Source organism: Trichechus manatus, unplaced genomic scaffold, assembly GCF_000243295.1.
Source record: "Trichechus manatus latirostris isolate Lorelei unplaced genomic scaffold, TriManLat1.0 scaffold00056, whole genome shotgun sequence".
NCBI classification, from domain to species: domain Eukaryota; kingdom Metazoa; phylum Chordata; class Mammalia; order Sirenia; family Trichechidae; genus Trichechus; species Trichechus manatus.
The window spans coordinates 7,554,838-7,582,161 of record NW_004443992.1 but is presented as its reverse complement, the minus strand read 5'-3'; the positions used below and the strand labels follow the sequence as shown (position 1 = coordinate 7,582,161).

Sequence of the window (27,324 nt, the reverse complement as noted above, 5' to 3'; positions counted from 1 at the left end):
TTTTTTTTTTTTTGGTGAAAATATACATAGCCAAAGATATACCATTTCAGAAATTTCAACATGCACAATTCAGTGAAACCCATTACATTCTTCCAGTTGTGCTGCTATTCTCACCATCCTTTTCCAAATTATTCCATCACCATTATCTTCAACTCACTGCCCCCTAGGCTTCCCGTCAAACCTTTTGAGTTGCAGTTGTCAATCTGATCTCACATGGATAATTGTTTTTTTGTGTGTGTGTACCTTAGATGAATGTTTACAGAACAAATAGTTTCTCATTAAACACTTAGTACACATATTGCCCTATGACAATGGTTAACAACCTCCGACATGTCAACACTCTCCCTTCTCAACCCTGGGTCCCCTATCACCAGCTTTCTTGTCCCCTCCTGCCTTCTAGTTCTTGTTCCTGGACTGCTGTGCCTCATTAGTCCCATTTTGTTTTATGGGGCTGTCCAATCCCTGGCTGAACAGTGAACCTCAGGAGTGACTTCACCTCTGAGCTAAAAGTGTGTCCAGGGGCCATACTCTTGGGGTTTCTCCAGTCTGTCAGGCCAGCAAATCTGGTCTTTTTTTGTGAGTTAGAATTTTGTTCTACATCCTTCTTCAGCTCTGTCTAGGACCCTCTGTTGTGATCCCGGTCAGAGCAATCAGCGGTGGTAGCTGGGCACCATCTAGCTGTACTGGACTTTGCCTGGTGGAGGGCATGGTAGCTGTGGTCCATTAGCTCTCTGGATTAATCTTTTCCTTGTACCTGGTTCTCTTCATTCTCCCTTGTTCCCAAAGGGGTGAGACCAGTGGAGTATCTTACATGGCTGCTCACAGGCTTTTAAGACCCCAGACACTACTTACCAAGGTAGAATGTAGAGCACTGTCTTTAAAAAAAACTGTGTTATGCCAATTGAGCTAGATGTTCCCTGAGATCATGGTCCAGCACTGGGAAATTTGATGAAGAAAACAGACTTCACAAAATTTACACTCAGTTAGTGACCTATTATGAGGCTAGCTGTGCTATCTTGCTAAATCTTTGAACAGATCATAGAGAAACAGGAAGAAAAGAGACCATCAGTTCATTAATCAGAAAGCAAGCTCTTAAAGGACAAAGCCATGTCTCTCCTACTTCTTTTGATGTTATCTCCCTAACTCTTTACTGCTCAAAGTAAGCAGCACATGCTTCTTAATTGGCTGGCAGAGCCCTCTTCAAGCTCTCTTCTCAGAAAGCTTTGGGAAGGTCTTATAAACAATTTTGCTATCCCAGAAAATGTTAATGCTCCAGGTACCCCTTTGAAAGAAAAGGAAAATTCCTTTGAGTTTTTTTCTTTTTTCTTCTCAGTTACGAGGAATGTAATTAGGACTATACTTGGCACTACGTCAGTTCCCATAGCCAAGAAATCTCAGGGTTAGGAGAACAAAGCTACCAAGATGCTTTTGCTATGGCTGGCCTAGAGTTCAGAAGTTAAAGTCTGCGAACTGTCTACCCTTTTACTTTAATTTCCCACGTTAAGTAACCTCCAAATGCCAAGGCTTAGAGGACCTAGAATGCAAAATCCTTTCCATTGCTTTACTGAAAAATTATGTATGCTATGATTTATTGCTAATGCTGGTCTTTCAAGGCATTAGTCAGGACACCTGCAAACTTTCAGACAACAGCTGCCAATAGAAGTGTAACATTTCATGCATTAGCACTTAAAATCTGATGAATAATAAATCATCCTTGCAACCAGTGTAAGGCACTGGGTTGGTAATGTCCTGATGGCTGGTTAAAAAGTATGAGCCATAGATTACATTATAATTCAGCACTTTGGAAAACGGAGGCTAAGTAAAATAATTATTGTTATTACCATATCTGTTTTTTCCAAGGTAGGTACACTTTCTCTGGAAAAGAAATTTTTTGTTTTAACAGAAGGAAAATTTTCACTGGGCATGGACAACATAAAATTTGGTTATTTCATATATATGTGCTTGAAAAACAAAGAATTTTGGCATGATCCAAAGGGGACACTACTTTAAGTATTTAGGACTTTCCAGGGCAAAATTTGAAAAATAATGTTTAACTTGTTTTGGAAGATACTCATTTATTTTTATAGACGTAGGAAGATTTTCCATTCTTGAAATAGTACAAGTGATTGCTCAAGCCCTGGTAGAACAAATGCTATGTGCCACATACCCATTTGGTGTGAGGAACAGCTGTACATGTCTTTTTATGAATGGCTGTGATATACTCCAATACACTTTAATAGGGTCACAAGCGATCATAGGCCAGGCCTCACTCACCATCAAATCCTCAGCATCTCAGGGCCCCCACTCTCAGGACAGGCTCAAATCACACTTGATAAATACTTGGATGATGAATGAATGAATAAACCGACTAAGGAACTTGGCAGGAATGCTTTTCTCCTTAAGAAATTTGGTACTTTCCTTTAAACCTGAAAGGTACAGGATCTGTAACAGGCAACGTCTTATAGTCCATGATGGATAGGCGAAGACTCTGACACAAATGTTCCAAAGTCAAGAAAAGTAAGGTTATTTGGAATAAAGTACAAGAGCTCTCTGCAATCTTGCCCATGGTATGCAGACTCCACACCATTCTCATCTTGATACCTGACCATCTGACAGGTGGCAGGAGGAATGGTGCCAGTGTCAGTATATTGACTGAACTATCATAATGTTTTATGATAATACAATGAATGTAAATACAAGCTCTAATAAATTTCCTTTCCGTCTCCAGTGTATCTTCTCAAACGTTCCCTGGGGTGCACATCTCATTTCAGAGACCAGTGCCATGTAGAGAATCTGTAGGCCTAAAACTAGGCAGCGTAAGGATGATGTCCAAACCAACTCGGGCACAAAAGAGAGTTACTTCGTTAAAAAAAAAAAAAAAAAGCTTTGAAAAACTATTAACTATAACCCACTAACAGAAAAGTTCATAAAAGATTAACGTTCAGTGAAACATAATATACAAGGAGCCCTGGTGGCGCAATGGTTAAGTGATCAGCTACTAGCCAAAAGGTCGGCAGTTCGAACCCACCAGAATCTCTATGGGAGAAAAGACCTGGAGACCTACTCCTGTAAAGACTATAGCCCAGGAAACCCTATGAGGGTTCTACTTTGTTCATAGGGTCTCTATGAGTTAGAATTGAGTCAACAGCACACAGTAACAACAACAACATAACATACTATGTATTACCCATGTAATTACTAGCCAAGTCCAAAAACAGACCATTGCCAGTACCCCTAGAAGCCCTGCAGGACCTTTCTCTTCCCTAACCTCCTTCCCTAGAAGTAACCACTACCCTGATTCTTATGGTAATAAGTTCCTAGCTTTTCTTTATAGCTTTAGCCACTTATGTATGCACCCCTTAGGGAAGAGCTTAGTTTTGCCTGTTTTCATACTTTATGTAAATGGAATCATATTGCAATATATTCTTTTGTGTCTTCTTTCAACATTGTTTCTAGAATTCATCCATGGTATTATGTATAGCTCTATTTCATTCATTTTCACTGCTGTATTAAATTCCACTTTAAGAATACACCACAATTTATTCATCCATTCTACTGCTAGTACATTTTGACTGTTTCTAATTGGAGATGAATACAGACAATGCTGCTTTTTTACACATCTCTGGGTACACATGAGCACACCTTTCTCTAGAGTGTGTGTGTATGCACACGTGCACACGTGCATGCACACACACCCAGAAGTCTAATTTAACCTAGTTAAAAAAAAACTAAAGAAGGTCATTCCAGTGCATCTCTTGGCGACCAATTTTAATATTAACTAATTCTCATGCAGCCACGAGGAAAGCTCATTAAATTACTAGATTTATCTTTCTCTAGACTTTCTCTCCTGCATGTTCATTAAATCCAAACAAAGACATTAAATACATACAATGCATTTAAATCTGTAAAAAATAGTTCGAAAATTTCCAATGAATTTACTGAAATTGATTGCCCTTAATCACTTTCTCTAAGGTACATATACTTAATATATTGTAATTACATTTTTCCTTTTAATGAAGGCAGGGAGAAAAATGTTCATTCAAATTTTTAAGCAATTTTTTGCACCAAAAGGTTTCAAGTTAACACTCGTACAGATCAAGGATGGAAAGCCAAAAATGTTAATCCTGTAGCCAAACTGAAAAGTGCAAATACAAATAACAGAGATTAATTCCAACTTCAGAGGCTCCAACGTTTCCATTATCATCATGAGGGTTCTCCAAACGGAGCGCATAAATAGGACATACTTGGAGGGCAATAGTGTGGCATCAGCAAAATCTGCTCATCAGTCTACCACTGTCTTATTGATAACAAACATAATAAGCCAAAAAAGGAAAAAAAAAACCATTACTGTTGAGTAGATTCCAACTCATAGCGACCCTACAAGACAGAGTACAACTGCCCCATAGAGTTTCCAAGGAGCGGCTGGTGGATTCAAACTGCTAACCTTTTGATTAGCAGCTGAGCTGTTTAACTACTGTGACACCAGGGCTCCATAAACATAATAATTAACATTTATTAGGGTGCCGGGCACTTTCTGCATATTGACTCATACATACAGTGCTTTGCATATATTAGCAGTAGTTACTATTATTCTTTTTCATTTTGTAAGAGGAAACTGAGGCACAGAAAGGAAAGGGAACTTAATCAAGGTCCTGCGTCTATAAGCAGTTGAGCTTTAAACTTGAAAGGTACAGGATTTGTAACAGCAATTCTAAACTATGCTTTTCAGTGCCACATATACTGCACTATACTCACTACCTTGTAAAATACTGTTGTGCTTTTGTTGTTGACATTACTATTATTTTGCTAACAACAAAAATAGTTCTTTAAGACCCGGAGAAAATGTGTAGACCATAGAAAAAGTACCTATGTACGTTTGTTTTGATTTATGAGAAATTTGTGAAAATGACTGTAACCAAGCAACTGCCTAATTTTGGGAGAGCTAATTAAGAAACGAATTAAGGGATTCAACAGATACCCAAATTAGTCATTAGGGCTGGAAGATCTGGAGTCCTGGTCTAAATCCAGCTTTGGCACTTGCATCCAAAATAAACATGACCAGATAAGTACCACAGTTCACAATTAAAATGGATTTATATGGCTTATGTGTCCACATGGGACAGGCCTCTTCCTAACTGAACTCAGACACCTCTTCAGTTACTGTGGGTTTCAATCACCATCTTGCTAGTCTTTTGTAACTGCTGGCAACAGGATTATGCTGAGGGAGAAATCATTTCAATCAGTGATGTCTGCAGAAAGAACATAAAAATAAAAGTAAAGCCTCTGAGCTGTAATTAGAAAATTCCTTACGTGTGCTCATGTGGTTTATGTTTGAGACTACTACCAACCGGCAAGACCAGTTACAGAAGGGATGTCCAAGGTCACTGCTCCGGCATAAGTAGCCAGTAAAGGCAGTGTTCCAACATGTGATTAAGAGTAATCTTTCACAAGCCCAAACATTCTTGTGTTCCACCTCTAATATGATTAGTGACAGACAGCTAGAGGCATCTCAGTCTCCTGAGAAAAATGTGATCAGAACTGTTTTCAATTGGTACATCCTTCCATCAAGCTGTTTGTTGCCTTCCAGCAGAATAATCAGAGTTTCTGATTATTTGGTATACGTTCCAAGAAAACAGGAATTGATTGTGTCCTTGCTTGTCTGATGGGGAGAAGCCTGCCTGAATTTACATAGTAACTCTTCAGTTGCCTAACTGAAAAACTAAGCAGTTTTGCTGTAAGTATGCCTTGTGTGTGTGCACGCACGTATGTGTGTATGAAAAGAGAGAAAGAGAGAGAGAATCAGCCAGTTGTTTCTGTAGTAATTCTCTTTGAACACTATAAACAAAGTGTTTTCATAGTGATTCAGAAATAAGGAAGTGAAATATATTCCATTCATGGAACACAACCAACTCCCACTCATATTAATGGCCCTTTTCAAAAAGTTACAGTCGCCTTACTACTAACGTTTCAGGTTTATGGAAAAAACTCGAGTTCAGATTAAACATTCATGGAAATTCCATGTGTAGTAAGACCTCATTAACTCAGACTACCTCGATTTGGAATATATGATCATTTGATAGGGTCTGGACCAGAGATGGTCTTTTCACAATAAATATGCAGCTTGTGAAGCACAGGAATTTAAACAAGACTGCTGGGGAAAATAATAAAGATATTTCAGGAAAAGTATGAACTGAAAACAACAACATACTTCCTGTCCAGCAAATAATTTTGACACACCCATTCAAATACCAACAACCGATAACAATAACAGTTAGCACTATATTGAATGCCAAGATTCTTTAAGTTCATTTTACAGACATGAGTTCTAATTGTCCCAACAACTCTGCCAAAATGATATAATCATCTACGTCTAAGAGAGGAGGAAACTGAGACTCAGAGAAGTAAGTGATATGCCAAGAATGCACAATTACTAGGCAGCAGAAGCAGGATGCAAAGCCAGGCTACCTGGCTAAAAACCCTGTGTCCTTCTCACAATCAATGCTGCCTGAGCACTGCCAACTGCAAGCCAGGCTTCCAGATTCACTGGAACATGTTCTTCGACAACAATAGTAAGAATGGCTATCATTTCGAGGAGGGAAAGCCCGGCAGTTTGGCTCCAGAGCCCATCACTCTTAACCATAATTCTTTTCTAGATCACAAGGATGTCTACAAAATACTTTTTTTTTTTTTTTGGACTTCAAAGTATTTTACGTGCACAAAACTACTCTAAAGAAATCCACAGAAATGTCAATACAGGTGGGGGTTGGGGGATGTAGGTGGGGAAGGTAGGCATAGGTGGTGGTAGTAGGATGGAGGTGGGGAAGGTAGGTGTAGGTGAGGGTAGGAGGTTGGAGGTGGGTGTAGGGAGATGTAGATGAGGGTAGGGAAATGTAAGTGAGGGTAGGAGGACAGAAGTGGGTGTAGGAGTATGGAGATGGGTACAGGGGTGTGTAGGTGAGGGTAGATGCATGTAGGAGGAGTGCTCAGATCCACTGGTCCCCTGCTACCCTATCAAGAGTGACTTCAGACTAAACAAAAAAAAAAAGAAACCAGTTGCAGTCAAGTCGATGTGAACTCATGGCCATCCCATGCATTGCAGAATAAAACTGCACTTCACAGGGTTTTCATGGCTGTGACCTTTTGGATGGAGATCACCAGACCTTTCTTCTGAGGCACATGTGGGTGGGTTTGAACCACCAACCTTTCGGTTACTAGCCCAGAGCTTAACTGGTTTCTCCATCCAAGGGAAGCTTCAGACTATACACCTATAAATGGGCACTTTGGTGTTGAGACCCGAGGATGCTTAAGGCTGCGATGGGGCCTCAGAGAGTCAGCTGTAGGTGACTGCAGGTGAGCAGGAAGAGGACATGGAGACAGGAAGGACCACCTCTACTAACCTGGGAATCCACGGAGATGTTCCTGAAAGCAGTCTGGGGTCTTGAGTGCTCTAGGAAAAACGGAAATTTGGGAGGTCAAGTCTCACATTTAACAGCCACAGTACCTATCTCCCTCCACATGCACACCCAAGCACAGTACACAGGGAAAAGAAGTTAGGCTTTTCTAATAATAAACAGCAAACAAATTTGCTGGTGTTTATAAACTGATGTTTCAGGCCATTTGTTTATACGAATACTGTAAGTTTGCAAAAGATAACTTTCAGAACTCCTCCAATAGTTACAAGTTCAATTAAGTAAGTTGGAATGAGCATCTATCCCACTCTCCTTTCCATTACAACTTGTTATAAGACTCCTAATGAAACTCTTGGGTTCACTTGAACCCACTGCTTTAGCGCTGTGTTCAGAAATCCTCTGGTTGAGATGGGAGTTGGGAGAAGGGTTAAAGCAGTCCCATTTGAGGATAAAGAAAGAAGCTACCACAATTAAGATCTTTTCCATGTTGTTATCCCTTATGATTAAAGTAAGCAAAAGAAATTATGGGGTTGCTTAAATGAGGGGCGAGGGACAAGAGTATAGATTCTCTGATTTTTCTTTTTTTATGGTAGCTATGCTGATATTTTCATCCTATTCATCTCAAAGTAGTTCAATCAGTTAGGTTTATGATAAAACATATGTACACAACAAAACAAAGCTGTTGGGGATATGTTGCCCTAGGATATATGTTGCTGTACCTTGACTACTGCAAGAAATATTGATTTAACTGGCCTTAATATCAAGTCAAGTATTTGTTGACACATGTAAATGAAAAATATCAAAAACCATGAAATGCTTGATACATAGGTCAAAACCCGTTTCAGCTGATTCCAAGGGACTGTACAAAGTCTCCTGCTGTATTAGAACTGTGGTCTACTGATGATTGCCTGAGTCACAGATAATAGGGATCTTCATTCTTATGCGATTTGGTACACAAATGAATACTGGCATACATTTTTATATAGTACAATTTATTGCAGGAAATACAACAAAAAAGAAAAGAAAGAAATCATTTCATACTTAACCTCTTCCTTCTCTCAACTCTGGAGGCATATCTAGCTTTCTACCTAAGGTATGCAGTTCTCTCCTTTTCAGTGTCTGCCTCATTCCTCATAGTGCCTAATGCATAGCAGACACTGAGGAAACAGCTGATGAAGAAATGAGCCAAATAAAATCTGGTACCAAAGCAAATGAAGAGATATTCCGATTAGTTTCTTGTGTAGAAGGAGAAATGAAATTTCAACATTGATTCAAAATGAGTCTAGCAAGCAGGCTTGGCCATCATGGGCTAGCATGTGCACGGAGTCCCGCGCTCAGTGGGCCTTCCGTTGGCCCCTACTGCCCAGTGGTCACAGAGGCTAGTCTAAAATGTCCAACACTCCTATCTCTGGGAAACTCCACAGACACATTTCAATCATTAATTGTCTAAAATACCTTCACGAGGGTTCTATAGTATAGACCGAGCTTGGGATGTCAATGAACAAATCCTGTCATTCTAAAGGACCAAGGGAAAGGACCACCATGATTTTTTGGTAGGTAATAAAAGCGAGGGAGGTTAGCCCACACAACCCAGGGAATGAGAATAAGTGTAGCTCCAAGGCTGAGATTTACTCTCTTGGCAGCCAGACCCAGAAGCAGTTTCTCAGCCCTTAGCTACCTAACCAGGGCCAGGGGAAGAACCAAGAGACTTCCAAAAAGTTTCATGGACAGTACCCAGTGTCAAAGTTCCCGACTTACTCATTCTCTTTCCTTCTCTCCTCTGTCCACATGACTAACAATCAGAGTTTCCTATAATTTTTTTATAATGTAATCTTGTTGGAATATTTTTCTTCTATTTTATAGTCTTTATTTTTGAGCCTTTTTTATTGCAAGTCAAATATATAGGGTTTGCTTCTGTCTTGGGACAACAGAGACAACTTAATAGTTCTAAATGTCTCTTTCTATAAAGATCTTTATTGTATACAAAGAAACCACTTATTGAAGGCAAAGTACCACCTTCCCCATGAGAGTAATATGCCTTGGGGGTAGGTATCCAAGCTTTGAGAGACTCCAAGCTAGGCACCAGGGTTTTCCAGGGTAGAAAAAGGGGCCTGCCCCTTTATTACTACATACAGTATAAGTGCAGAGATAGAAAGATCTGGTGAGGTTAACTCAAGGAATGGTGTACTCTGACAAATATTTTAAAAATATTTCCATTCTTCATTTGAATAGAGTTTAGATGGTAAACTGATGACTCCTTGTCTGGGAGAATGATCTGCAGACACTAATCAGTAACTTACAAACTAGTCATAAAAGCACTTTTGAGTTAACCAAGTAGTTTGCTGGATACATCTGATTCTCCAAATGGTCCTTAGTCCACCTTTACCTCCACGTGAGAGCCGAGGGAGCTGAGGCTTGGCAATAGTACAGCACTTTGCCCAGGGTTACACAGCTACTAAGCAATGGAGCCACTTCGTGTATTCAACCTGCAGATTCCATATCTCTCTGTTCACAGTCCTAACTACTCATTACAGTTGTTGCTGTTATTTTTTTTAAAAAAAAAAAAAAACCACTGTCGTCAAGTCAATTCCAACTCACAGCGATCCTAAAGCTTAGGACAGAGTAGAACTGCCCCACACGGTTTCTAAGGCTGTAAATTGTTACGGAAACAGACTGCCACATATTTCTCCTGCTGAGCGGCTGGTGGGTTCAAACTGCCAACCTTCCAGTTAGCAGCCGAGCTCTTAACCACTGCGCCAATTAGGTGCCCAAATTTAACTTGTTAGATGCTCCCCACCTATAACACAACTGTGGGGGAAATACTACCAACAGGCCAAGTTGGTGATTATATTCTGTCAAGACCCAAAACTTCTTTAGCTACTGAGCTATGAGTGACACTGCTTCTCCCTTAGAAGAAATAAAATGGCTGAAGGAAAACCAGAACAATTCTAAGACAAGAATGTGCAAGTTCAAGGGCACGAACTCAAAAACCAAACATAGCTGTTTTGACTAGACAATAGCTGGTTATAAACTCTGCAACAAAGTACTTCTTCGGTATGAAATATTACTACTAGGGTTTTTCTTTTCCTTCCTTTTTTTCCCTAAGAACAGAAACCTACAAAATGACAAACCAGGATCATCCTATTAAAAGACAACTTCAATTGTTTCTTTGTTCTAAGAAACTGTGCATTAAGTACCGACTGGCAATACCTGTACCTTAATCTTCATTATTAATTATGCACTTTTTCACACAAAATTGACTGTCACACTACACACTATAAGTCAGACTTGAGGCCTGCCGAGATAAATGTTCCAAATGGCTGACGTTTAAAACGACAACTTGTCAGTTCACCAAATAATTCTTCGCAAGTTTATCCCATCTACTTTATATCTCCCCTATACCTGTATCTATAGTAATCGTATTAATATTGTAGCTCTTTTCATCTTATAGCTTAGCCTACCTAAAGATTTTTTTCCCTTCTAACCCCTAATTTCAGATGACAAATGATTCGTCTGATATACAAGCAATGAAATTTACAATCCCTTCTGATAGCACCAATTTACTTTGACTGTTATTATTGTTTAATTCCTAAGATGATTTAAGTGAAATACTCTGATTCTTAGGGAGATAAGTAATTCTGGTCTAGTTCATACAACTGAAACAAAAAAAGAGTTTTGTATTATTGACTAAATACATTTTTTATTTCTTGAGGTTTCCTTTCATATTATCACATCAGTGTTACATTTCTTTTAGTTCACACCTTATTTTAACGAGGCTGGGCTCCAAAACATATAAGAACTTACGCACACAAGGGGTACTATATTGAATGAGCCAAGAGTTCCAGCCAAGAATCCTATCTTTTACGTGGCACCAAGAGACATTCTGTAGAAAGCACAATGGTAACTATTCATTCTGCCAGTTTCAAACAGATAGGCATGAACTGCAGGCCAGAATGGAAAAAGCTTAAGCTTTGAAATCAGACAGCTGGCTTCAAATACCATCTCCACCACCACTATCTCTGTGACCTTAGGCAAACTACTCATCTTCCCTCAGAGCTTTCTCATCTGAAAAACGGGGGTAACAGGTTTACCTCCAAGAAGTTTTGCCAGTTAAATGAGAACTGTGCTGTAAAGAATCTAGCATAATGTGACACATCATTAGGCAGTAAGGAGTCCCGGTGGCTCAGTAGTTAAGCACTTGGCTGCTAACTGAAAGGTGGAGGTTCAAACCTACCAGCCACTAAGCTGGAGAAAGATGTGGCTGTCTGCTTCTGTAAGCATTACAGCCTTGGAAACCCTGTGGGGCAGTTCTACTCTGTCCTATAGGGTCACTATGAATCAGAATCAACTCAATGGCAACGGGTGTGTTTAAGGAACTGTTAGATTTTTTCCTGCCTCTCCATTAAATGCCATTAGTAATTTACTTTGAATCTGTCATCTATGGATATGAACAAAATTAACATAAAGGATATTAACTGTGGTGCTCTTTATGAAAGCAAAGAATTGAAAATGGTCTAACCATAGGGAAATGCTCACATTAAGGGAGATTTATGCAGTCATTCCAAATATTTTTCAAATAATATTTTATGACGTAGGAAACCTTTACCCTAGAATTTAAGTGAAGAATGCGGGATGGGCGGGGGGGGGGGTGCGGAGAGCTTGTAAAATAACAATAGCTCACATTTACTGAGCATTTACTATGGGCCAAGCATCATGCTACAAACTTTAATGCATTATCTTATTAAATTCTTATAATAAACCTACAAGGCATACTACTATTATCATCACTTTAAAGAAGAAAATGAAGTTCAGAGAGTTTATGTAATTTACAGTCTTTAGATAAGTGGCACAGCCAGGGTTAGAATCGTGAAATGTCTCAATCCAAAGCAGTTTTAACTACTATGCCATATGATTTTTAGCACAAATTTCCTATGTCCACCATGAAGCTGTTGTTGCAGTTTTTGTTGTTGGGTGCCACTGAGTTAATTCCAACTCATAGCGACCTCATGTGACAAAGCAGAACTGCCCCATAGAGTATTCCTGGCTGTAATCTTTACAGAAGCAGATTGCTGTGTCTTTTCTCCAGTGGAACTGCTGAGTGGATTCAAACAGCCAACCTTTTGGTTACCCGTCAAGTATTTAAGCATTATGCCACCAGGCCTTCTTTTGTTTAAAACATGCACATACACACACAAACATATGCACACATGCACACTCACAACCACACATACGTGTGTATCCAGAAGGAAAACACACCAAATACTAATACTGACAATCTCTGGGAAGTGAAATTATAGCTGGCTTTTGTTCTAGTTTTTAATCCATTTCAGTATCTTCCAGATTCAATGAATATGTATTATTTTCACAAGCAGAAAATTTTTTTCAAAAAAAAAAAGTATGTGAGAGTACTTTGTAAAATATAAAGTATTATACAAATATTAGTATTTTTATAAATTGATATTTTATTCCTTGACTTATTATAGATTTGAGTTTCTTAGTGCCCCTATTCTTTTATTTTTGCTTTCTATCAAGGTCTAAGGTGAAAGGCAATGTAAAAATAACTATTTTGTACACGAACACAGCAAAATACAGTACAGAAAGCATCATATGTGTATTTGACAGATATTAGACATTAATATAAAAAGTCAGAGGGTTATGTGAGGGGAAAAAAAAAAACTGTTCAAATAACACGGAATTTTCCCCTTAGAGAAAATACATCCTTTCACGACATGAGGCAATGGGTGCATTCTCTGTCATGGTCACGTTAGTGATACTGCCATGGAGTCATTTATAAGGCGCTGGCACTCTCTTTGGACATGCCTCAGCCTGGTTACTGTCTATCCCAGGAGGCATGACTATAATGATGTGTTGGAGTGACATCTACAGAGTAATTTCCTGTCACCCCACCAATTCATTTTCAGAGCAATGATTCCATAAAGAGAGCTGAATGATGTACTAAAAAGCAATTCCTCTGAACCAAACAAGTTCACAGGAGTTGAAATTATAGGTGTGATATGTATTTTGCAAAATTGTTGTTTTTCCTTTAGAATACACCCAAAATAAGGCTATTTAGACATATTTTTTTAGTAAATTTTTTGAAAGAAAAATTAATGCAATCTAAGAGTCACTCCAAATTAATCTTCTTTCATTTCTGGAATAGAGTTCTGTGAGTGGTAATAAGGGGACCAACAATGATAACATTAGGACATTTGACTCTTTCCTGACTGTAATCCTCTTATGCATCCTGAGTACTAGGATGAAACAAAGTGAAAGACAATCAAACTAGTTAAAAATAATAATAAAGTAACAAAATCCAGGTATTATGTCAAGAAGTCTCTTGTAGAAATTCAGAAGTCTGTATCTTTGGCCTGTCTTAGTTAACATTTTCTCAGTGACACAGAAGGCACCATTCTCAAGCGTACAACTGTTACATAACCAAACCCACTGCCATCGAGTCAATTCTGACTCACAGAGACCCTATGGGACAGAGTAGAACTGCCCCACAGGGTTTCCATGGAGAAGCTGGTGGATTTGAACTGTCAACCTTTTGGTTAGCAGCCGAGTGCTTAACCACTCCACCAACATGAAAGAAATATCACTAATAGATTAAATGAAAAAATTAGAATTCAAAAAATGTCTTGATAGGGAGAAAGATGATTTGGCAAAAATGAGTCAAAATTCAACAAGGATAAATGTAAAGCCCTCTATGTAGGTTCACACAATTAATTGTACAAGTACAAAACTAGGGAGACTTGGCTTGATAGCAATTGTTAAGGAAAAGACAAGTTTTATTTGATTCTAAGAGTCCCTGCTTGGTGCAAATGGTTAATGTGCTCAGCTGCTAACTGAAGGGTTGGAGGTTCAAGTCCACCCAGAGGTACCTCAGAAAAAAAGCCTGACAATGTACTTCTGAAAAAACAGCCACTGAAAACCCTATGGCATACAGTTCTATTCTGACATACATGGGGTCATCAGGAGTCAGGATAGACTAGACAGCAGCTGGTCTGTTGGACTCTAAGTTTGATATAAACTAACAATGTGCTGTTTCTGATTTAAAAAGGAGGCCAACACATAATTTGGCTAGATTAATAAAAGAAGGGTACCCTGAACAAAGGAGTAAACAGAAGCTGTGTTTTCCACTGCTCAGAGTACCTCAGGAATAGTATGCTGAGTTCAAGATACCTCATTTTTAAAATGGCATGGGCAAAGTGACATGTGCCCAGAGGAGTGTTGAAATGAGAACTATCAGTTCAAAGAACTGGGACTATGTAACCCTGAAACACTTCCAGTAGGAGATACAACCGCTATGATCAAATATTTGAAGAGCTACCACACAGAAGGTGCATATTTACTCTACAGTGTTCCAAAGGGCAGAGGGCTGACTGGGATGTGTGGAAGGGGTTCCTGCATTTGGTGGAACGTTAGACCACAGTATCCATTATCCCTTTCCAATGCTAGCATTCTTTGCTTCTAATTTCATATCAGTAACTTTCTTGAAGATACACCTAGTACATTTATATAAGCAATATCTAAATATGTCTCATCTTAATAAATGAGAAATAACTGTAAATTTAAATGCATCTAGAAGAGTCCAGAAGGTGAGATTCTACAAAAGTGTGGAAATTATAAATTAATGCTGCCATGGCATTATGTGCATCATCCAGCAAAACAGTTCCTGCTCAGGGACTACCAGAACAAGTGAATGAGTTTACATATTCAGTGCTGCCAACCAGCATCAAGTAACATCTTAAAATGCCTTTATTTTTAATTTTTGAGGCAGTAGGTTTATATTCTCTCCTTAAGGGAGTCACAATTTTGATACAACACTAGACTTGAAATGTGGCTATTGTATTACAGTGGGGTGACCAATTGAATCAAGAGCAGAGGAAGTAACCAGAAGCCCAGTGTATGTACCGAATCCAGTCTACCATTCAGATTGCACAGAGGAAACAAATGAGAAAGGACAAAGACCTGCTAGATCAGGACATTAGCAAAGTCACAGCAGCTGGCACAACATCTCCTACTTTCCCCTTTAAAAATTATAGAACTGCCCACATTCCTGTAAGAAACACTCGTCAATCAGAAGGGGCAATATGTCAGATCAGGCTATCTCACTGCTGTTTATGGCACTTCAATAAATGGGTTTTCTTGGTTATGTATTAGCAATCACTATAATATATGAAAGTCAGCCCACACTGAGAGTGATATTGCCTGTCCAGTCAAAATCACTCTTTCCTTAGTATACTAAAGCTTCTTCCCTTTCTTGTAAGCAACAAAGCCTACAACAAAAGAACTTCCCAAACACCCACAGTTAAGGAAAGAATGGCTCCAACAAAATAAACAAGAAATCAGTCCCTGGTATCTAATTTGTATATGAATCTTCCTTTTCAGAGTATTTTAGTGGCTTTCTTTATCTGTACTGTATCAGCAAAGAATAGAAATAAAAGTTTATTTTGATGGCAGTGCACCTGACTATTCAAAAGCCTATTTGTTTATTCTTATTTTATCCTGGCAGAGGATGTAAACCTGTCTTTGTTCATGCTTCATGCTGTGTCCATAATCCCAGATGCATATTTTTACAAATGCAAACTATTAGGCAGGACTGGACCTAGGCAAAAATGTGAAGCTGACTTCTTTCTTTCTAGTCCTTTCTCACCCATGGGTGGAGCCTCTTGGCCTAGCTTTCTTATTTGCTTCTTATCAGTTTCAGGGAAAGGTCTATAAAATTACTCAGCCTAAGGAACATATGCCTAATAAGTGTAAGTTGTCACCAATTATGGAGCATTTACATTTTAGGCCTTGATGCTGAGCACTTTATAACTCATCTTATTCAGTCGTAACAAAATCAGAACAAAAGGGTATGATTAATCTCACTTCATATGTGAGGAAACTGAGGTTCAAGAAGCTTAAATAACTTGCTCAAGTTCATAGAATCAATCATTACATGAGTCAAAGCCAGGTCTTTCCAACTCCAAAGCTTGTCTTCTTTCTAAGCCATATTGGTCTTAGGGAAAAAGAACAGAATTTTCATAATGTAGACTTATACATATTAGAGAACAAGAAAGAGAGAAACTGTTACTATTAAAAATGCCCTTTTGAGTAGTATGGGTCCTGAAATCACACCATAAAGGTAGCCACCTTTCTCCTGCACACATAAGTCTAGCCTTCCTGCTGAAGACAAAGAAACAGATGTACCATAATTTAAGAAAACCAATGCTACACTTGCCTTCCCCTTCTCCTTCCAAGTTGCACATCTGGTACCAATGGGACTCAGAGGCAACCAATTAGCAAGCAGTGTGTGGTGTCAGGAGGTGTGGAACCAGGAACAGCCAGTGTCCAGGCAAGCTATTTAATTCCACAAACACCTATTAAACTGAATTTCCTGCCCATTGCTGGCAGGTGTTGTACTGAAGAGGCCTGGAAGGGAGAAGCAAGGACTCAGCCCTAGGGCCTCCAGCTCAGGCACAAGACTGTTGTCCCAGGAACGTTTGGAGAGACATGATGGGACCCGTACCCAAGGGGATTCAGGATTCCTACACAAGAACTCAAAGCAGGGACTTGGGAATGTGGGACACAAAGTGAAAACCTGAACACTAACAAAATGCTATACAAACACCTATTGTGTAAAGTTAATAAAAACAGCTGCCCAGGTTGAAACAAGGAGAGGGCTTCTCAGATTGAAGGCTCAACAGAACGAAGCATGAAAACCACCACAAGTGAAGACGCTGAGTCACACTGCCTAGCGAACTTCACTGGAATCTAATCCTGCTCAACTTTTCTCTTGCTAGTCACCTCCAAGTTTCTCCCTCCTGCTCCAACCTGATAAGCTCTGGTTTCCTATCACTGGTTGGCTTTTTCCACTGTGAAAACATAAAGCTCTGCTAATATAATATCTCTTAAGATACAACACACTATCTTCCAGGTCCTTCTGCCAGCCTATAAACCCTTCTGTCCAAGACTTTTACGTCAACTGATTCACAGATTGCCGCCCTGAGTGTCTTAAACATAACTCTATACAGAGCACTTAACCAGTTTTTTGTCGTATCACTTTGATGCACAACAATTGTATGATGTACATATTATTGAGGACTCACTGATTTATTAACTTGTTGAGGATCCTAGAGCTAGATGGGAGTAGGGAGCCGCTGCGACTTAGTCCCCTGAGATGCAGGAAGGATTAGAGGCAGGATAAGGGATCTCAGAGCCCTAAGGATGGCTCTCAGTGACTAAGATGGGGGAGGCTTTCAGGAAATATGACTCCCCTTCTCCCTTCCCTTGATCCTCTTGTCTATCTCAGAATCTTTCCTCTTCCAAACCACAAGTATCCCTCTTTCCCACTCCTGAAGGTGACCGGGTGAGCCTGGGGAGACAGATGTGCTCTAATAGTGTTTTCCATACTGTACATATTACATGTACAGCTCCTTGCTGTAGCTGCCACTTTCAGAATTGGTCTCTCCGATTGTGAATCTTCCCCAAAGTACTTTATACCTCTGGATTTCAGAAACTGAGCAATTGCTGCTTCTCTCTACCAGTAGGGCTGACTTAATCATTCAAAAAGCTACACGGGCTTGGCTCATATAGCACGTCTCCTGGGAATGAGATGTTCTATGACAGCATTGTCTAGCACAACTCTACTGCAAGCCCCATAGGTAATTATAAATATTCTAGTAGCCACACTGGGGCCCTGATGGCACAGTGGTTAAGAGCTTGGCTGCTAACCAAGGATTGGTCATTAACCATTGTTAGTGAGATATTTTACATGCTTTTTTCATACAAAGTCTTTGAACTCCATAATGCATTTTACACCTACCAAAAAAAAAAACAAAAAACCAAAAAACCAAAAAACCAAACCCATTGCCACCGAGTTGATTCGACTCAAAGCAACCCTTAGGATGGAGCAGAACTGCTACACAGGGTTTCCAAGGAGCGGCTGATGCATTCGAACTGCCAGCTTTCTGATTAGCAGACAAATGCTTCACCGCTGCACCACCAGGGCTTCTTTACATTTGCAGCACTTCTCAATTTGGACTAGCCATATTTCAAGTGCTGAATCACCACATGCAGCTAATGGCTACAATATTAGATGGTGCAGTTCTATAATCTCTTCTTTGTCCCCATCTCACCTATCATTTCTTTCCTACAACAACTAGTTTCCTTTAGTAGGGATGATGTGGGCAGGGGGTGGGGACCAGCATCATTAGAGAAGACTTTGATATGCACCTGAAGAGAGGGTCCAGATCACGATGGAGTTTCTGTGCCATACTGGAGAGCTTAGATTTTATCCTGAAGGAGCAGTAACTCTGCTGAAGGATTTTAAGCAGCAGAGAGTCGTAATCAACTCTACCTTTTAGAAAGAGTCCATTGGCAGCAGTGTGGAGGAACAGACTGGGGAGAGGCCAGGTAGAAGGCAGAAACCAGTTAGGAGGTGACTGCCATAATCCTTGAGAGAAAGGGCCTGAACCAAGGCAGTAATGGTGGTAATGGTACAGAGAGAAGGGGGCAAATTCAAGAGTTTGAGAAGATATTTTCTACAGGGCTGGGCAATCAATTAAACATAGGGGTCAAGGAAGACAGAGGAATCTAGAGCAACTCCCAGATTTTAAATATAGCAACTCGATGAAGTGCGTTTCATTAATTTAGAGAACACATAAGGAATATGCTGGTTTGGAGTTGGGGAAGTGGTATTTTGAACTCAGTGAATTTGAGGTACCTGGAGCAGATGCCAGGAAAGAGTTCAAGGTTAGGGATGCAGATTTGGAAATCAATGCCATATAAGTGGTCACAGAGTAGGAGAGACGATGAGCTGTCCCAGTGAAAATGTGAAGAGTGAGCAGAGGGCTGAAGGCTTAAGTCAAGAGAATGCTAAGGATTCAAAAGGGAAGGCTAATACAGAGTGGCTGGGCAACAGGAAAAAAATCTGAAGGAGAGATGACTTGAAAAGCAGGTGGGAGAAAGTTTCAAGGAGCAGAGAGTAATCAACAATAAACGCTGAAGAAAGGTCAAGAAACAGAAGAGAAGCCTGTACAATGGATCTGGCCATCTGGAGAACAGAAGTGGCCATTATAAGAGGACAGGGCCGAAGACGGTTGGATGAAGGCTGGTGGGGTACAGGTAATAGGTAAGGCCCCTCCCTTCAAGAAGCTACTTCTAAGACAGGGAATGAGATGGAACATCTGATAACCAGAGGGAAGGGGCCATAGGGATTCTGTTAGCTTTGGTTTCTGTTTTTATCAAGGATGAAAATGACTTATGCGTGTTTATGCTCTAAAAGAAACAGGTGGTTGAGAACCTAAAGAAAGGATATAATGGAAAAAAGCCACGAGGAAGCAAGCATCCAGATTAGCCTGAGAGAGGAAGAGCATAAAGGGAAGAAAAGAAGTGAGGAAGAAGGTCCTGCTGGGTATAAGAAAGATACAGCATTACCATTATAAAATTATTTTTCCATTATTAGAAATACAAATGAAATATAACTATACCGACCCACCCAAGTCAAGTCAATTACGACTCGTGCTGACCCACAGGACAGAGGAGAACCGCCCCATAGGGTTCCCGGGGCTGTAATCTTTATGGAAGCAGACTGCCACATCTTTCTCTCATGGAGCGGCTGACTGGTTCGATCTGCCAACCTTGTGGTTAGCAGCTGACCCCTTAACCACTGCGCCACTGGGGCTCCTTGAAGTATAAGTGTACATGAAGGCTTTTTTTTGCCTTTTTAAAAGTACTACATATCACATATAAAATGAGATAAATGCTGAACGCAGAAAGAAGTGGCTAGTTTGCTAGTTTTCTGGAATTCTCCTCAGCTTCAGACTGTCGTCTTGGTACATTACCAAGTATTTTACACACGTTTGCACTTCCCTAAACATAACCAAACCAAAAAACCAAACCCAATGCCGCTGAGTCAATTCCATTCACAGCGACCCTATATAACCTCAGGCAGATACTCATGACCAGTAGACCAAGGATTGTTTGTAGCGATTGGTCTCTCTGATTGGCCGGTGTCTGTGCTGAACAGATAGGTAAATATTCTGAATCTCACCGAGCATTACCTTATACAGTCACATAATTAAAAAAAAAAAAAAAAAGCCTGGACTTGGAGGTCACACACCAAACAGACTGATCTGCCACGTACCTGTGGATTTGACCAAGTTATGTAAATTGCCTGAGCTTCAGTGTTCCCTTCTAGAAAGGTTACATAATCCAACCTTGCAGGATTGCCATAAGGTTTAAAGGAGGTAATCAAAAAGTGGTAACTCTCATCATGATGATGACTGTATTCACCTTGTTCTGAATCTCTAGGAATTGAGCACTACTATCAATGAATTACTGCTTGGCCACAAATAGAATCTCAATTCTTAGCGAGAACAAAAGAATCAATCCAAGTATTAGGAAGGGACCTTAGAAATCCAAATAGCTATCTAATATTTGAACCCTTTCTTCATCATGATCCAGTGCGGTATTCAGTCTCTGCCTGGGTTTGACCCCTGCCCTGGTAGTGCAATGGTTAAGCACTTGGCTGCTAACCAGCAGGTCAGCAGTTGGAACCCACCAGCCCCTCTGAAGGAAAAAGATGTGGCACTTTACTTGCATAAAGATTACAGCCTTGGAAGCTCTATGGGGCAGTTCTACCCTGCCCTATAGGGTCACTATGAGTCGGAATTGATTCGAAGGCAATGGGTTTGGTTTTTGGTTTTTTTCTACCACTTACTAGCTACTCAACTTTCCTAGGATTCAGTTTTACTTTTCAGTAAGACAGGATAATAAGAATATGAACTTCATAGCACTGTTTTGAGGATGAAAGGAGATAAAGCATCTAATTAAATAAAGTATTACGGTATATATAGTCTATGCTTGAATACTTTTAGCCATGGGGGGGGTACCTCCTCAAGTAGCATAAACCTTAATAGGACCTCCTTCCTTATATTGACCCCAAATCTGCCTACATGAAGCTTACACACATTGCTCCTATTTTTACAATCCAAGGAAATGGCTCTTACAGAACCAGAACTAGGGTTCTGTGTTAACAGTATGTTTATTCATTTACTGAACTCTGCTAGATGCACCAGGCAGTGCTCCACAGATGGCTGGCTGCTTGGGACCATCATGTGGGGCAGACCTCTCCCTATTTATATTACTGTGTATGTTTCAACTTCCAGTGATGTTTCCATAATGCAGGAGGCCTTTTTGAACATTCTAAGCAAGTTGGATGCTACCCAAGAATGCACTGGTTATACTCCTTACAAGATTTATTTTGCGCTTTATGTCATGGTCAGTTCAGCACTTGGCACCACACGTTATTAATGCAGGTATCTATATATCTTTTAGGTTCCATTATTAAACACTGCAGATCACCAATGCCCAGGAGAGCCCTGGCTGGGCTTCAGCTTAGAAGCAGCTATAGTATAATAATGATCTGAAAATCAAAAAACTCTGAAATGCCTGTCCCCAACCCTTCACCCTTCCCACACCCCTACATTCCCAGTTACAACTACTGAAATCTTATCCAAGTCCTCTAATAATCAACTCAAGTAACTGTCACTTCAGGAAGGTCTCCCTATCCCCCACCAGAAGGAAATTCTCTCTTCTGAGCTCTCTTAAACCTTTGTTTCTGGGCTGCACATTACTTCTCCTGCTAGGCTATAAGCTCCTTCCCAGCACAAACAGTGCCTTGTACAAAATAAGTCTTTGTTAAGTTTAAAGAACTGAATTTTATCCTGAATACAAAAGATGAGTGTGGCAAATGATTCGCCACCTCTTAACCCCAGAAGTAATGCCTAGATGGATTCTGGGCAAAAATTTTTTTTTTTTTTTTTTTTGTAATTTACAAAGGTGCTTTTAAATGAAAAGGTTGGGCAGCTCTGCAATACAGTTTGGAATTTAAGGGCCGATTAACTGAACTTTTACATAACTGATGACTCTAGCCTAATTGTTTTACGTATGAAATATTGGCATAAAGTCTTAATGCTTTTATTTTTGCTCACTACTGGGACCCATCACTCCACCTTAAAATAACTACAGCCTTCTTAATTCCTACTCACAACTGCCAGACTTCATCATTATCTCAAGTCTGGGAAATGCCAAGTCCTCAGAATCCTCATAGCTGATGAATGGAGGAGCTGATTAGAACCACTGAATAAAAATAGGGAAAAACTCCTTGACAGATGCCTCCTTCAAATGCCTGTCCCTTTTTATCCAATGTCAACATTCATTTCTATGTTAACAAATATTTATTGAGCACTCACTAGGTGTCAGGCAGTGAGCTAGGCTCTGGGGACACAATTGTGAGCAGTACACAGGCAACATCAAAGCCCATCATTTAAAAAAAGAAATTCACCCTTATAGTTTATTCATTCTACAGGTACACTTATCAAGAGCTTTCAACTTCTAAAGGATTGTAGATGGTTCCAAGGAAGATTATAAAGTACAGTGCCCCCAAGAAACTTGCAATCTGGTTAGGAAAGCAAGACCTAAAGACACTAAGCACAGAATAGTATACGAGAATATCTTTTTTATCTAAAAAAATTATGTAGACAAAAGGAAGGAAGAAAGATGAAATCAATGAGGGTAACATGAGTAGAGCAGGCAGACTTAAACTTAAAGAATGTGGTTAAGTTAGAGAAAAACAGAAAAATGCAGTCTACAAGGCACAGCATGAACAAAAGGGTGTAAGTGTAAAAGAGCATGTTGTCTTTGAAGGGCAGTAAGAGAAAACTAATAAAAATAGAAGGTTCATGTTGGAAAGAAGTAGAAAATAAAGTTGGTAAGTTAAGTTGGGGCAAGATTGAGGACCATTAAAGCCAAGTTGAGAGGTTGGATTTTACGCCAAAGACAATGGGAAGCCATGGAAAGTGGCTGAACTGTTGGAAAGAACACTAGCTTTGGAATCAGATAAACCTAAGTTCAACACAGATTTCCCGTGAGACAAGTGGAGAAGAGTTCTCAGAGAAGAGTTTTAAAAAGGCTGAGGCGGTAAAAATGCACAGAATGGGAAAAACTCAATTATAGAGAGACCAGGATGTAGCCTACTGTAATCATTCCAGAACAGTCATGGTTGAAGGCTTCAGCTAGAAGGGGAGAGCGAGAACAGACTTTGAGAGACTGCTACAAAGGAAGAGTTAACAAGACTTGATACGGTTTTACTGCAGGAAAGAAAGAGAAGAGTCAGAGATGGTTCTTAAGCTTCAAGTCTGTGTGATACTTCACGAGTATCGAGAAAAGGATAGTCTTTTTATCATGAAAGGAACAAGTTTAGCAGAGAACATAAAAAGTATGTTATCAGGCATGTAGCCTTTAACAGCAGGGACATTCACCATGAAAAGTCTATTAAGTAGGTGGATAAATGGGAATGGCATTTAGGTCAGTACTAGAGATAAAGATCTGCATGGCATAAAAAGAGAGAAACATATCTTCACCAGCTATTTTTCTTAGCTATGGTACTTAGAAGATTCTATCCAGTACCTCAATACCGAACAAACAAACGTCTGTAGAAATTCAACATAGGGCCTATTTACATAACAAGCATCACAACTCCACATTAGCCATTTTGATGTGTCAAGGAAATAACACCCTCATAGCAGACAACTTCAAAAAAGGGGAGAGCAAGAAAGGTTTGTTTTCCTTCTATAATTATGGTTCCTGGGTTTTTAGCTGTTTGAGTCATGAAAATCATACTTTAATTGTGTGAATGCATTCTAAGGTGGAACAGTGATGGAATTAATTGACAACTGAATTATGCACAATTACTCAGAGTTCAAAAAACGGACCCATCACTTAAATCTGTCCATATTATGTATCTGCCCTCACGTCCTGTGTCATGCTTGTATTCACTGTTACGTGTATACAAATTATACACAATCATATGATCCAATTATCTGTCAAATTAACAGTAAAAGGTCTTCAGAAGACGACTGGGATAAAGAAAAATTCAGGGGCAGTGACTAAGCAGTACCTGTCTAATGTATACAAAATTCACTCCACTCTTGTCATATGGTAAAACATGTGGTAGCAGCCTAGATCTTGCCAAAACTATTCCTAAAAGTTCTTGTCCTGGCTCACTTCATAAGATGTGATGAAAACTGTGTAAAGGTAATGGAATGAACACCACCTATGTGCCTTCAACACATAAGCCATACATGAATATTCATTGTTAATGATACCACAATTTTCTGATCACAGACTGAGAAATTGATAAAAACTTAGGGCCTCAAATTAGACATTTCTAAAGCTTAACCTCTAATGGAAAGTAATTTCATTTACATGGCGAAGCTGATATGTAAAATGCTTCAGACTGGCAGCACTTCAAAGTCTAGATAAAATATTTTACGATCTTTATGGAATTGTGTCTCAACCAGAAAGCAGTCGGTTATATGGATGTGGCGTGATCTAAGTATTTCTTTCCCCTGGTCATCAACCAAATACAGAGGTGGTGGAGCAGCTTCATAAGACCCCTGATGCCCACCCCCATCCACAGAATTAAAAAAAAAAAAGAAAAAATGATGCGGTCAAGTTGATTTTCACTCATAGCAATCCTATAGGACAGAGTGGAACTGCCCCATAAGGTTCCCAAAGAGCTGCTGCTGGATTCCAACTGCCAACTTTTTGGTTAGCAGCCGAGCTTTTAACCATCGGGCAACCAGGGCTCCAAGAATGACCACTTGAAAATCAGTGAGAGCACAGAAACTGTCAACTAAAGACTTTCATTAGGGGGCTCCCTAAAACAAAATAAACACAAAAGGAGTCTTGATCATTTTGCCTGTCAAAACTAGTTCATTAAACTAAGTTGATTTTTAGGAAATCTTTTAGTACATTCTGAGGCAGGGATTACAGAAAGAAATAAAATTGCCAATTAATACACTTTTTCCAGATGCTCAGTTTTTACTAACCTCTTAAATATCCTCTGCATTCAAGTGATTATATTTTTATGCAAATTACCCTTTGGAGATGGTGGTGGCTGGGGGTCTTTGGGGTGTATGTGTGTGTGTGTTTAAAGGCACACATATACAGAATTTGACATGTTTTCTGTCTCTGCTCCATAGAATAGGTTTTAATAGAGTCTGAGTTTATTCCAAAACTCTAATTAGAGACTGCAGTACTATTTGCCTTGTCCAAATAGAAAATCATTCCCAAAGTTCAATTTTCCCCAGTTAAAGATCCAACAATCATTATCATCCACAGATACTTTTAAACCTTGCAGTTACTGGATAAAACTGTCCTCATCCACATAACCGACTGCTTTCTGGTTGAGACACAATTCCACAAAGATCATAAAATATTTTATCCAGAAGGCAATATAGTCTTCATTTTCAGAGTATCGTTCAAAATAATTGGTTGTTACTTCAATATTCTTTTTTTTTTTTTTCCCAGAATGAAGCAATTTCTCTCTGCCCCTTCTTTTCCCTGTCATATTGTACATCTGCTTTCTCTATGGAAAACAAAATCAATCAGTGGCAATGAATCCTTCTTTTAAGACAAACTAAAACGATGTCTTTAAAATTCATAAATACGACTCCTTACTCCTTCAAAAATTGGCATAAAGCCTCTTCCTCCGCAGAGGGTTTAAAATTTCAGCTTCTTTTTTTCTTAAAGTCTGTGGAGATGAAGAGGTTGGTAAAACTTTTTAATATTTTTAAAAAATTTTTTAAAGCAAGGTAAAACATTACACATAACAGTTCATGTAAAGAAAGAGGCTGTGTTTGAAGTTCAAGGATTTTCACTAATTCTCACGTTACACATCTTGTAAAGATTCAAAGGAAAATGACGTACAGAAAGAATCTTTAATGAAAGTGTCAGAAGGCCTCCAAAATCTTAACATCCGTTAAAACCAGGGCTGCTGGGAACTAAACACTCACGAAGTTCACAACCACCACCAATCCCCCAAGGACTGGAAAACCTCCACTTGCGTATGGGAGGCTTCAACGGCATCCCTGTCCAGTAGTCTCAGCCGTTCACCTCTACATCTGCGCTAAGTATTAACAGAGCCGACTGCGAGTGAGCAGGGCCCATCTTCCGAGACACACAAAAGTTAAGTGTGTTGAGAGCTGGAAGAACACCCTCTCTACGCCCCCGAAACAATTCGCCGTCTTCTCCCTCAAGTCGGCGGCCGACTCCCGAGCCCGCTCCGCCGCCTGCGGACTCTGGGGTCAACCCGCCTGGGCGCGACGCGACCGCTTCGTCCCGCGGCCCGGGCGCTCAGCGTCTGCTCCTTCCATCCCTGCCTGCAAGCGCAGCGTCTCCGCGACAGTAAGGCGACCCGGGCACTGGGAGCTGCGGACAGAGAGTTCGGCGCTGATGGCATCACGCTCCTCACAGCGCCGAGCGGTGCGGGATTCCCGGGACCCGCGGCCCCACACCGGGATCCGAGGGCGGAATGGTCCCGGCAGACACGGGCACTGCCGCAGCTCGAAAAGGGAGGGCGGCGGGCGCCGAGAGGTGGAGGTCCTGCTCCCCTTTAGGCCGAAACTCTAGGGAAATGGGGCGCCCTCGAGGAAGGAGGGGAGGCGAGGGGCCGCCGGCGATTCAGATCTGGGGCGGCCGGGTCCCCGTCGGAGCGCGACAGCTCCACGTTTGCTCGCGGCGCGCTAATGTGCGCCCGGCCCAGCGCCTCCTTCAGCTTGCTCGCGCGGACCGCAGAAAGAAAGCAAGGCGACCTCGGCATCCGGTCCGCACCGCCAACCCCCGTCCGTAACCGAGCAGGGACCACACCCAGCGCCCCGGGAGGCGGCGGGGGCAGGGCGGCCCAGGCTGCAGAACGCACCGCCAGGGCCAAGTCTCCCGTCCCGGCCGCGCAGGCCCCGTCGCGCCCGCCTGCGCCCGGCGTCCCGGCCCGGGCTTGGCGGGAGGGGAGGCGGCGAGAAGGTTGGGGACAGGGTGCTGGGTAGCAAGGAGTCCCGGGCTTACCTCAGCGCCGAGCGCCGGC

The 27,324-nt window shown here is 40.6% G+C and overlaps 1 protein-coding gene across 3 annotated transcripts in view; it reads right to left on the bottom strand.

Moving 5' to 3' along the window:
• Positions 1 to 27,324, bottom strand: part of SPATS2L (spermatogenesis associated serine rich 2 like) — a 185,629-nt gene that overhangs the window by 157,948 nt on the left and 357 nt on the right. For all 3 annotated transcript variants that reach the window (XM_023732959.1, XM_004378201.2, XM_004378204.2), the window contains exon 2: positions 7,398 to 7,447. The gene's annotated coding sequence lies outside the window, so the exon portion shown is untranslated. The remainder of the gene's footprint in view (positions 1 to 7,397; positions 7,448 to 27,324) is intronic.